The sequence below is a fragment of the Pan paniscus genome, chromosome X, assembly GCF_029289425.2.
Source record: "Pan paniscus chromosome X, NHGRI_mPanPan1-v2.0_pri, whole genome shotgun sequence".
NCBI classification, from domain to species: Eukaryota; Metazoa; Chordata; class Mammalia; order Primates; family Hominidae; genus Pan; species Pan paniscus.
The window spans coordinates 22,460,422-22,474,029 of record NC_073272.2 but is presented as its reverse complement, the minus strand read 5'-3'; positions in this window follow the sequence as shown (position 1 = coordinate 22,474,029).

Below are 13,608 nucleotides of genomic sequence, written 5' to 3'. Positions count from 1 at the left end.
GTCCTAGTGGTTATGCAGTGTTATCTTATGGTTTTGATTTGCATTTCCATGATGGCTAATGATGTTAAACATCTTGGCATGTACTTACCGACCATTTGTGTGTCTTCTTTGGAGAAATGTCTCTTCAAATGCTTTGCCCATTTCTAAATTGGGTTATGTGTCTCTATTGCTAAGTTGCTTTTTCTTTCTTTTTTTCTTATGATATTCATTGTGGAGATGTGCTGACATAAAGGCCTTCACAGGTCCCAAAACACTCAGCCCAAGAAAGTTACCACTGGTTAAGGAGGAGAAGAGAGGGCAGTCACTGTACATCAGTGTCAGTGAGTGGAGACACAGCAGGCCCGAGGGAATGCTCCCACTGAACACACTCAGATCTGTCTGCTATCCTCACATCACCCCTGAAATTAGAATCTTGCTATTCAGCTTCCACAAAGCACAATGCCTGCTCTTGCTCTCAAACAGCACTGGGAGTGGAGGATGGGGGGAGACTCTCTACTGTAAAAAGAAAAGAATGTCCATTGCCACCTCCCACCATCCCTTCATCCCCTTCCCCACCGTGGTCAGATTCTGTGACTCTGCCTGTTATATTGCCCACTATTTAACTCACTATTTGCAACACAGCAGTCTGACAAATGATTGACAAATAAATGAATGTCAAAACTTCTTTCTTCATTTAAGTAACAGTGGATTGGGACAGGAGGCCCATAATTTCTGCTATTGCTTGCAAATTCCCTATATGCTTCAATTTTAACACATATTTAACACTTAATGCTCTGAGCATTTTGCAAGAATTAATTTAATCCTCACAATTCTGTGATGTAGGCAATGTCATTATCTCCATTTCACAGACAAAGAAACTGAAGCATAGAGAGGCAAATTAACCTGCCCAAGGCAAACAGCTGGTGGATAGTGACGCCAGATTCAGACTCATCCTGGCTCTTGTCTGTGCTCTCAATAGCCGTGTGAAGCTCCCTCACCATGTTTGTTTTAATATATGCCCCTTACAGGATTGTGGAGGAAAGAAAGGCAATGTTGGAGCCTATGTCATGTGAAGGTGTCTCTTCACAAAAGATAGGTTCAAAAAAGTCATCCAAAGCACATTTTTGGTAAATAAAATCATATTAAACACACAATTTGTTTTAAAATTTTAAGGGAACCCTGCCATGAATCTATTCCCCAAAAAAGAATTCTGTGGTGACACAATGTCGACTTTTTTTCTGTATGTTAGCACTTGCTTTCCTTAGGGCAAGTTATGCATTTATTGTTGATAAAATGGTAGTCCCTAATTTGATTTGGCACATAGCCAGCATTCTCTAAATGTTGAATGGCATTGAATGAATCAATGAAGTAATTAATGTGCAGTGCAGAAAGCTGCAGGTTCCTTGTCTGGACCAGTCCTCCCTCAGAGAAATAATTCATCCAGGCCTAGCAGGCTCTTGGGGACAAGTGTAATGTCCTTGCCCCACTCCCCTCCCCAGAGGAGCAAATCAGCATTTTGCCATTATCATCATAGAGGTAATGATAAGTATAATAAGAAAGTATAAGGTTTATAGAGGATTTGCTATGTGATAGACACTGTTCCACGTCATGGTGTGGATAAATTCAAGAATCCTGTACCCCTGATCCTCCCCATGTTTCCATTCTGTCAAATGTATTCCAACTTTACTTGACTCTCTATTTGACTAGTTAGTCCATTTCTGGGTCTATGGCAAGCAGAGTGGCAGGTTAAACCTAAGGTATGTAATTCAGAATGGTGTTTCCTCAAGGCAACCCAGGGTAGCACAGCTGAAGTCCACATGGGAATTGTGGCCAAAAGGGACTAAGACCAGAATAAAGCTGGGCCTTCATTCCAGCCAAAGACCACAAGGAACACTCCTAATGTTGAACAAGCTGGATTTATTACTCATTGCAGTGAGAGAAAATGTACACCCTGGGGAACCACGGGGCATCTCAGTAAGAGGATGTTAGAAAAGACTTGTTTTAGGATTGGGGCTGCTAGGTGCTTTGGGGAGGGTTTAAGGAAGCAGTGCTTTGCTCTGAAATGGAAAGGAAACAGGATTAATTCTATGATTGAATGTCTTAATAAATCTTATCTAGAAGGAAGGCTAAAATGAGGCTAAATCTGTGATTGGCAAAGAAGCAGCAGTCATTTATATTAACTTGGAGAGAGACATATTTGATCATTTATGTGGCTTGGACAATGTTTGTTTTGTCTGTGTTTAAACTTGGTTATGAAATGGTCTTGTTTTTGTTTTGATCCACTATGGCCATCGGGCAGCCTCACCTGATGTTGGTGTTCTAGGAAATAGTTTATGTTCAACAAGAAAACACCAAGGCTAAGCTGTTAGTGCCAGGCCAGCTCAAAGTAATGCCAAAGACCAGCTGATGGTACCAGGCCAGCTCCCAAAAGGCAGAGGCTGCTTTTATTTTGTCCTCAGGGAAAATATGCAAAGCGTCAGATCAAAAGATGAAAGAGTAATATGCACTGCTGTCCTACACAAGCTCCACTTCTCTCTTCTTTCTTTCTTTCTTTCTTTTTTAATTTCTGTAGAGATAGGGTGTCATTATGTTGCCCAGGTTGGTCTTAAACTCTTGGCCTAAAGTGATCCTTCTGCCTCTGCCTCTCTTCTTCTTTTTTTTTATTTTATTTTATTATTATTATACTTTAAGTTTTAGGGTGCATGTGCACAATGTGCAGGTTAGTTACATATGTATACATGTGCCATGCTGGTGTGCTGCACCCATTAACTCGTCATTTAGCATTAGGTATATCTCCTAATGCTATCCCTCCCCCCTCCCCCCCCACAACAGTCCCCAGAGTGTGATGTTCCCCTTCCTGTGTCCATGTATTCTCATTGTTCAATTCCCACCTATGAGTGAGAACATGCGGTGTTTGGTTTTTTGTCCTTGCGATAGTTTACTGAGAATGATGATTTCCAATTTCATCCATGTCCCTACAAAGGACATGAACTCATCCTTTTTTATGGCTGCATAGTATTCCATGGTGTATATGTGCCATATTTTCTTAATCCAGTCTATCATTGTTGGACATTTGGGTTGGTTCCAAGTCTTTGCTATTGTGAATAGTGCCGCAATAAACATACGTGTGCATGTGTCTTTATAACAGCATGATTTATAGTCCTTTGGGTATATACCCAGTAATGGGATGGCTGGGTCAAATGGTATTTCTAGTTCTAGATGGACATGAACAGACCCTTCTCAAAAGAAGACATTTATGCAGCCAAAAAACACATGAAAAAATGCTCACCATCACTGGCCATCAGAGAAATGCAAATCAAAACCACAATGAGATACCATCTCACACCAGTTAGAATGGCAATCATTAAAAAGTCAGGAAACAACAGGTGCTGGAGAGGATGTGGAGAAATAGGAGCACTTTTACACTGTTGGTGGGACTGTAAACTAGTTCAACCATTGTGGAAGTCAGTGTGGCGATTCCTCAGGGATCTAGAACTTAGACTCCCACACAATAATAATGGGAGACTTTAACACCCCACTGTCAACATTAGACAGATCAACGAGACAGAAAGTTAACAAAGATACCCAGGAATTGAACTCAGCTCTGCACCAAGCGGACCTAATAGACATCTACAGAACTCTCCACCCCAAATCAACAGAATATACATTTTTTTTCAACACCACACCACACCTATTCCAAAATTAACCACATAGTTGGAAGTAAAGCTCTCCTCAGAAAATGTAAAAGAACAGAAATTATAACAAACTGTCTCTCAGACCACAGTGCAATCAAACTAGAACTCAGGATTAAGAAACTCACTCAAAACCGCTCAACTACATGGAAACTGAACAACCTGCTCCTGAATGACTACTGGGTACATAACGAAATGAAGGCAGAAATAAAGATGTTCTTTGAAACCAACGAGAACAAAGACACAACATACCAGAATCTCTGAGACACATTCAAAGCAGTGTGTAGAGGGAAATTTATAGCACTAAATGCCCACAAGAGAAAGCAGGAAAGATCCAAAATTGACACCCTAACATCACAATTAAAAGAACTAGAAAAGCAAGAGCAAACACATTGAAAAGCTAGCAGAAGGCAAGAAATAACTAAAATCAGAGCAGAACTGAAGGAAATAGAGACACAAAAAACCCTTCAAAAAATTAGTGAATCCAGGAGTTGATTTTTTGAAAGGATCAACAAAATTGATAGACCACTAGCAAGACTAATAAAGAAGAAAAGAGAGAAGAATCAAATAGACGCAATAAAAAATGATAAAGGGGATATCACCACCGATCCCACAGAAATACAAACTACCATCAGAGAATACCACGAACACCTCTACGCAAATAAACTAGAAAATCTAGAAGAAATGGATAAATTCCTCGACACATACACCCTCCCAAGACTAAACCAGGAAGAAATTGACTCTCTGAATAGACAAATAACAGGCTCTGAAATTGTGGCAATAATCAATAGCTTACCAACAAAAAGGAGTCCAGGACCAGATGGATTCACAGCCGAATTCCACCAGAGGTACAAGGAGGAACTGGTACCATTCCTTCTGAAACTATTCCAATCAATAGAAAAAGAGGGAATCCTCCCTAACTCATTTTATGAGGCCAGCATCATCCTGATACCAAAGCCGGGCAGAGACACAACCAAAAAAGAGAATTTTAGACCAATATCCTTGATGAACATTGATGCAAAAATCCTCAATAAAATACTGGCAGACTGAATCCAGCAGCACATCAAAAAGCTTATCCACCATGATCAAGTGGGCTTCATCCCTGGGATGCAAGGCTGGTTCAATATACGCAAATCAATAAATATATAAACAGAACCAAAGACAAAAACCATATGATTATCTCAATAGATTCAGAAAAGGCCTTTAACAAAATTCAACAACACTTCATGCTAAAAACTCTCAATAAATTAGGTATTGATGGGACGTGTCTCTAATAAGAGCTATCTATGCATCCAATATATTCTTAATAGGTGGTAAGAATTAAAAGAAAAGATGAAAAGTCAGGGTGGTAGCCAAAAGAGAGAGGACAGGATGAAGTGAAGTGCAAAACTAAAGTACATGGTGTAGGATTTTTCTCTTGTGTGACAGCTTAATGGGATTGCAGGCTACCCAACTTGAATGTTACGGGCAACAACCTCAACATTTCCCTTATCACTTCTCTAGATTAATCAATGCCCTTGACATCCTGTTGCATCTACTTTATGTAACCGCAGCTTACATAGATAAATTCCTCCAATTGTTTCTCCACCCCAGATCGTAGGCTGCCAAGCACAGCTAGAGGTAAGAAGTGTTTCATTGTAATGAAAGGCTGTACTAAAAATCTAGACTTCATAATATCTATATGAGGACCTCATCGTCTAAAAATATTTTATGTTGTAATTATTATTTTAAATTGAAAAATTAATATTTCCTTCTTTTAAAATAAAAAGTCAACAGAAATGAAAAGGTAAAATAAAATGTGAAGATTAGTTGTATCTTTCTAGACTATTTTTTTCAGACACATGCATATATGGATGCAGGTGCAAATATACACACAAACACATACACATGTATTCACACACAGAGATTTAGTTTTGATTTGATTTTTATGAAAAAAGTCAAAGATACTCTGTGCTGAATCAAAAAATATAAATTACTAACATCCAGTGTGTATCCTTTCAGATATATCCTATACATATACAAATCTTTAAAATTATAGATATGCCTATATAAGCACACAGTTTTGTTAGGTGATATTTTTCCAAAAGAAAAATGGGCATGCCATAAATATTATTATTTTCACTTTATTCACTTTAACATAATATTGCTATCTCTTCTCACCAACACCTATCTGTGCCATCACCTAACACAGACTTCCATCTAAATAGGATCACATTGTGGGGTTGTACTGTATTTTTTTTCAGTCAATTGTCTATTGACTAGGAATTTATGTTATTTCCAATTTGATGTTTGTTTTAAACAGTTCTTCAGTGAACAACCTCACATATTCACTTCTGTACATATGTGAAATTATTTCTACATGGCAAATTCACAGAAGAGGAACTTCTGCATCAAAGTGAAAACACTGGTTAAATTTCAAAAGATAATGCCAAATTGGCCTCCAAAGATAGCTAGCACCTTACACTCTCACCAAAAGCGTCTGAGATGCCAATTTCCCCGATTAACAGTACTACCAACTTCCTCCCAACTGCTTCTTGACCAATATTTTACTCATCCCTAAACACATCTTTAACCTATTCACTGAAATTGCAATTCTAAACTTGTAAATTTTCTCAGGTCTCCAACCAACTGTCTTCCTCTCAGCAAATAGCCTTTTACCTGTCTAAAAACATGGGGCTCACCCAACAAGCTCTGCCTTATCAACTCGTCTCCCTTCATCTTCATTCATCGTCCACTTGTTATGCTAAATCATAGACAGAGCCAAGTCTACCTTGCCAAGGCTGGCTCTTTCAGCAGTGCCGGCAGACCTATCCTTCTCTTGCTCTTCTCTCCAGGATCATTACAATTGCCTCCTAACTGGGTTCTCTTACCCAGGCTGTCCCATCTCATCCAGCCTCTGTATGGCTGAGACACATCAAATTATGTCAACCTCCTGCTAAAAATCCTGTCTTGGCTTCCTAATGCCTATGGAAGAGCATATAATCAACAGGCCCTATTCTTTCCTCTCTGTGCCTTTGCTCATTTTATTCCTTTTTCCTAGAGTGTACTTCTTTCTGCTTCCAACTGAAGCTTTCCACAGGTTTCAAGGCCCAACTCAAAAGCCTCTCCTCCCTGAAGTTTCTCCAAAACAACGAGGTAAAATTGGCCCATTCTTATGTTCCCAGAGCCTACATTTCTGCTTTACTTTTGGCTGTTACCCTATCACACTTTTGAATATGTACATACATATTGTATGTACATACAATTGTTGTCTATATACATACATATTCATCTACACAGCTGTAAGATGTATTTCTTTTAGCTGAGAACCATAATTTTTTTATACTGCAGCACCTGGCACAGTGAAACTGCATAAAAATCTCTCAAAACTGTTTTGTCAATATGTTTATTAGTGCCACAAAAATAGAAAGAACACTAGCATTTGTTCAATATCAGACATCCAGATGGTGTATCATATAAATAAAACCTATTTGATAAAATCACAAAGAAATATTTAAATAAGGAATTATTATCTTTTGTGAAAAAAGCAAATGATCTCATATGTTTTTAATATTACAACCTGTAAAATATTATATCCATCTCTTCCTGTCTCCATCATGACATACTGTTTTTCCTCCAAATCTCATGAATGGGATACTCAAAACCTGCATACATACACACATAATGGCTTAGCCTTATAAACAAGAACCAGAATCTTGATAACACAGCACAACTTCCTTGGCTTTCTAGGCTCCCACCCTCACTACATCTCCAATTAGGATTAAAGAAAAGATTATAGAGACAATGCTGAGTTTGGTGATGAGAAACCAAAGAGAGCCTCCTAGTCAGATCATCTCTTACTAGGGAATAAATGCGATCACTCACTTCATTTTGTTAAGAGAAAAATATAAATAATTACCACATCTAAACACATTAATTTTTTCTCCAGCCTTATTGAGGTTTAATTGACAAATAAAAATTATATATACTTAAGGGGTGTGTGTGTGTGTGTGTGTGTGTGTGTGTGTGTGTGTGTGGTGAAAACCCTTAGGATCTACTTTCTTAGTAAATTTCAAGTATACCATACGGTATTATTAACTATAGTCACTATGCTGTACATTAAGTCCCCAGAACATATTCATCTTATAACTGAAACTTTGTACCCTTTGACTGGCATCTCCACGTTATCCCCTCTCCCCAACTCCTGGAAACCATTGTTCTACTCTCTACCTCTATGAATTCATCTTTTTTAGATTCCACATATAAGTAGGATTATACAGTATTTGTCCTTCTGTGTCTGGCTTATTTCACTTAGCATAATGTCCTCCAGGTTCATCCATGTTGTTGCAAATAGCAGGATTTCTGTCTTTTCAATGCTGAATAATATTTGTGTGGTGTGTGTGTGTCATAATTTATTTATCCATTCATCTGTCAGTGGACATTTAGGTTGATTCCATACCTTGGCTATTGTGAATAGTGTGGCAATGAACATGAGGGTGCAGGTATCTCTTTAAGACATTGATTTCATTTCCTTCGGATGTATACCCAGTAGTGGGATTGCTGGATCATGTAGTGGTTTTATTGTTAATTTTTAAAGGAGCCTCCATGTTGTTAAAACCCCTTAATTGTTGACCCCGCTAATTATTCCAAATTTAAAATTTTAATACTTGATACATGTAAAATTAGAAAAGACATGTTCATAATGGAAACATAATGAAAAGTGGTAAACAATAATATTTACCACTTATTGAGTAGTTACTATAGACCAGACACACTGGGCCAGTATTTTACATATAGTCATTCATTTAATCCTATCCAAGTGTAGTAGATAAACTCACACACATATTGTAAATCAGGAAAATGAGGTTTAGAAAGAGTAAGTAATTCGTCCAAGGACATGTAACTACTAAGTGCCGGGATACAAACACAAATATGCCTCTGACCCAAGCCCGTGCTCTTTGTCACTACTCTATACCACTAGACACCATGAAGAAGGCCCATCCTTTTGTAAAGCGCTCTGAAAGAAAAAAAGGAAAGAAAAAAATTTCAAAAATACACATGTGTCTTGTCTGTTTGAGCCCAACAAATCAGGGATTTATTCTAAGAAAATAATCTTTCTTCCCACTCCAACATCACTGCTGTTGAAGAATTTGTAATGTTCTTTCAATACTCCATTTGTTCCACTCTATTTCCCAGCCCCTTCCAGACTAGTTCTGATTGATGGCTGTGAACAGGGGGACATGTGTCATTCCCAGGTAGAAGCAGTGAAGGTCTGTGCATAATTTTCCAGTCTCTTCTCTTTTTCCTAGATACATGTTCCAGTCGACAGCTATCATATTGTGAAAACTCCATCAGCCTGGGTGCTCCTCCCTCCAGTGACTAATGATGAATGTGTAGCATGAATAAGAGACAAGTCATTATTGCATTAAGCCACTAGTACTTGGGGATCAACTTGTTATTGAAACATAAGCTAGCCCATCCTTGCTAATATACCTGCCAAATAACAAATAATTTTAAATAGAAAAAAAAAACTTTATGTACAAGGGTTTTTATTGCAGCATTAAAAAGAATTAAGATCATAAATGTCCAAAACACAGCCAAATAAGCTATTATGCAACTTAACAGATAGTGAGGCTGCTTATTAAAATAAATGCAACAGTTTTGATATAATATTAAAGGGAGAAAGCAAATTACAAACTGTTATCTTCTTTGACATGCATACTAAAATAAAGCACCCATACTGAACTATAAAGAGACCTGGAAAAACAGTAAAACCAGTGTTTTGATAAATGGTGGAATAAAAAGGCAGGAGCAACATTGTTATTTTATGATGTTGTTTATAAAAGAATGTATTAAAATGTATCCTTTTCCCATACCCATCACATCAAATTAATACTTCCCTTTAACTAATACATTTCTTAAGGTAAAACATTAGAAAACCAAAATAGAACTGTTGAAGTAAAGGAAAGCTTTAAGTTCATAATACTGGTTTTAACATAGTTATAATTAATAAAAAGAAATCAGATACTAGCAAGTTAAACATTACTTTCTCTTCATTTGGCCAATTGAGAAACTATTTCTCCAGATCAACTCTCTCCTTACTTTCATGGCCTTGCTGAGGTAAACCTAAATCATTTACTATGTTGTTCTTAACATTTCTGTTCTATACTATAGTCTCCTGACCTACTAAGGAAGTCCCAACTATAAATAACACAGCAAACATCTCAGGAAAAAGTTAATTAAAGGCAGAAATTTAATGCAATCAATGGAGGAAAAACACCCTAGCTTGTAAATATAAAGATATGATTTTAGGATCTAGTCACTGTATTAGTCCATTTTCACACTGCTGATAAAGACATACCTAAGACTGGGCAATTTACAAAAGAAAGAGGTTCAATGCACTTACAGTTCCACGTGGCTGGAGAAGCCTCACAATCATGGTGGAAGGTGAAAGCCATGTCTCACATGGTGGCAGACAAGAGAAGAAGAGGGCTTGTGCAGGGAAACTCTCATTCTTAAAACCATCGGATATCATGAGACTTACCATCATGAAAACAGTATGGGAGAAGCTGCCCCCATGATTCAATTATCTCCCACCAGGTCCCTCCCACAACACAACACGTGAGAATTCAAGATGAGATTTGAGTGGGGATACAGCCAAACCATATCAGTCACTATTCCTGTTTCCCTCCCAAAAATGCTGTCTAACTTGTTTTTGGCATTTGAAAGAGGATTGAAATTCTCACTTGTTGGAATCTTCTTTGTAAGCCACCAAAAAGAATGACAGACCCAAGAGATGCCACAGAGGGAATGATGAGCACAAGACTTGCTTCTGATGTACTTCCATAGATCTCTTGCAGCATGACTCACTTGCAAGTGAAATTGCTTCAGAGAGCATCACCTGTTTAATTATAACTGCTATTTCCAAGCTTCACCATAAGACAAATGCCTTAACAATGACTCTTACCCCAAATGGAATGTATTACAATATTGGCTTCTTATAGCTAGTATCCCAGTACTGCTTGGGCCATTTGGAATTGGAGGCAAACTTTGCTTTTCCCTAAGATCAAAATGCTTACTGTGGAATTCACAGGTATTCTTGACACAGAGCTCTAGATTTGGCTTTAGTAAGTCAATAGAAAAAACTAATAATTACTAAATAAAAACAAGTCTACTACAGTGCCATTGGGATTTAGTTACCCACAGGTAAGCTTGTGAAAAGAAAGAAGTGATGTCTTCTTCAAGATCAATTGTAAGGACCAACTTCAAAGAAAATAAATCACAAATAGAAAACACCCTCTGGAGAAAATCAAGAAAATGCCACCTATTGACATAATCATTTCACCAGCGACAATGCTTTACTCTCAGAGAAGTTGACTGAAGAAATCCACATATTCATCTAACATTGGAACCTAGATTAAAATGTCAATAAAAATTATTCCCAGTGACACTGAAATACTGCTCAAAATATAATGTTTTAATAATATCAGAAATGGAAGATATAATGTTAACAGTTTGAAAATGCTTGACATTGTTATCCATGTTTAAGATGATTATCTAGAAAAAAATATTTAAACACCTGATGAATTTTACTCATTTGAAATAAGAGGTTTGTGGCAGACAGTATTGATTGCCTACCCAGAAAACATGTTCTCCTTCATCTTTCTAAGAAAACCTCAATTAGAGTCCTTTGCCTAGACGCTGTTAAGAAATAGTATTCCAAACATGGAAATAAGGCAAAATAATGACTGTCTGTCTTTCAATGTCTAACAGGCCCAGCCAAAGAGTATTTATCTAATTATCTAAGGAAATGTACTTTTGTTTGACTTACAATTTACTATTGATTAATTAAAGATAGATATTAACTTGTAGAACATTAATAAGTTGCAAGGAATTCCTGTCTGGTAAAAAAAAAAAAATTATCCCTAAGGTTACAGTTTTCTAGTCCTGTAAGGTAATAATCAGTTTTGTATCTATGTTGGCAATTGCATTTCAGCATTCTTTTTTTTCCTTGATGCTATCTGTCACTCTCTTCTAACTACCTTTGAACTAGCTTTACTACTTTGATGGCTCCCTCATTAAGGAGTTATCTTTGACATGTGCTCATCCTATGTTTGTATGAGAGTCATATTTTTAACCATTTAAAATTAAGAGTTTGACAGTATCCAGCTCCAGGGAATTAATTCTGATTAATCTCAGACATTTGTGGCATTCCCATATCACTTTGTCAGTAATTGTTCTAGGGGTGAGGATGTGGACCAATTCTGATCAATGAAACATAAAGAAAATTTTGCTATGGCCTTTGAAGAATAATTGTTTCCCCTGAAAGAGAGATAATGAAGAGAAAGCCTCTTTTTCTACCACTTTCCATATGTTTTGCTTAAGATGGTGTTATACAAAACTGAGGCAGCCATGCCCATAGGAGGAGACATCACTGAATACACTGAAGATGACAGAGCAGATGAATCCAAGGAAGACCTGAGTCCTTGACACCATCACAGGGCTGCATAACTAACCCTGAACCACCTAGTTCTGGGCTTCTGTTTAAGTAAACAACTAAGTCTTTTTTATTATTATTATTATACTGTAAGTTTTAGGGTACATGTGCACAAAGTGCAGGTTAGTTACATATGTATACATGTGCCATGCTGATGTGCCACACCCATTAACTCGTCATTTAGCATTAGGTATATCTCCTAATGCTATCCCTCCCCCCTCCCCCCTCCCCCCACCCCACAACAGTCCCCAGAGTGTCATGTTCCCCTTCCTGTGTCCATGTGTTTTCATTGTTCAATTCCCACCTATGAGTGAGAATATGTGGTGTTTGGTTTTTTGTTCTTGCGATAGTTTACTGAGAATGATGATTTCCAATTTCATCCATGTCCCTACAAAGGACATGAACTCATCATTTTTATGACTGCATAGTATTCCATGGTGTATATGCGCCACATTTTCTTAATCCAGTCTATCGTTATTGGACATTTGGGTTGGTTCCAAGTCTTTGCTATTGTAAATAGTGCCGCAATAAACATACGTGTGCATGTGTCTTTATAACAGCATGATTTATAGTCCTTTGGGTATATACCCAGTAATGGGATGGCTGGGTCAAATGGTATTTCTAGTTCTAGATCCCTGAGGAATCACCACACTGACTTCCACAAGGGTTGAACTAGTTTACAGTCCCACCAACAGTGTAAAAGTGTTCCTATTTCTCCACATCCTCTCCAGCACCTGTTGTTTCCTGACTTTTTAATGATTGCCATTCTAACTGGTGTGAGATGGTATCTCATTGTGGTTTTGATTTGCATTTCTCTGATGGCCAGTGATGGTGAGCATTTTTTCATGTGTTTTTTGGCTGCATAAATGTCTTCTTTTGAGAAGTGTCTGTTCATGTCCTTCGCCCACTTTTTGATGGGGTTGTTTGTTTTTTTCTTGTAAATTTGTTTGAGTTCATTGTAGATTCTGGATATTAGCCCTTTGTCAGATGAGTAGGTTGCAAAAATTTTCTCCCACTTTGTAGGTTGCCTGTTCACTCTGATGGTAGTTTCTTTTGCTGTGCAGAAGCTCTTTAGTTTAATTAGATCCCATTTGTCAATTTTGTCTTTTGTTGCCATTGCTTTTGGTGTTTTAGACATGAAGTCCTTGCCCATGCCTATGTCCTGAATGGTAATGCCTAGGTTTTCTTCTAGGGTTTTTATGGTTTTAGGTCTAACGTTTAAGTCTTTAATCCATCTTGAATTAATTTTTGTATAAGGTGTAAGGAAGGGATCCAGTTTCAGCTTTCTACATATGGCTAGCCAGTTTTCCCAGCACCATTTATTAAATAGGGAATCTTTTCCCCATTGCTTGTTTTTCTCAGGTTTGTCAAAGATCAGATAGTTGTAAATATGCGGCATCATTTCTGAGGGCTCTGTTCTGTTCCATTGATCTATATCTCTGTTTTGGTACCAGTACCATG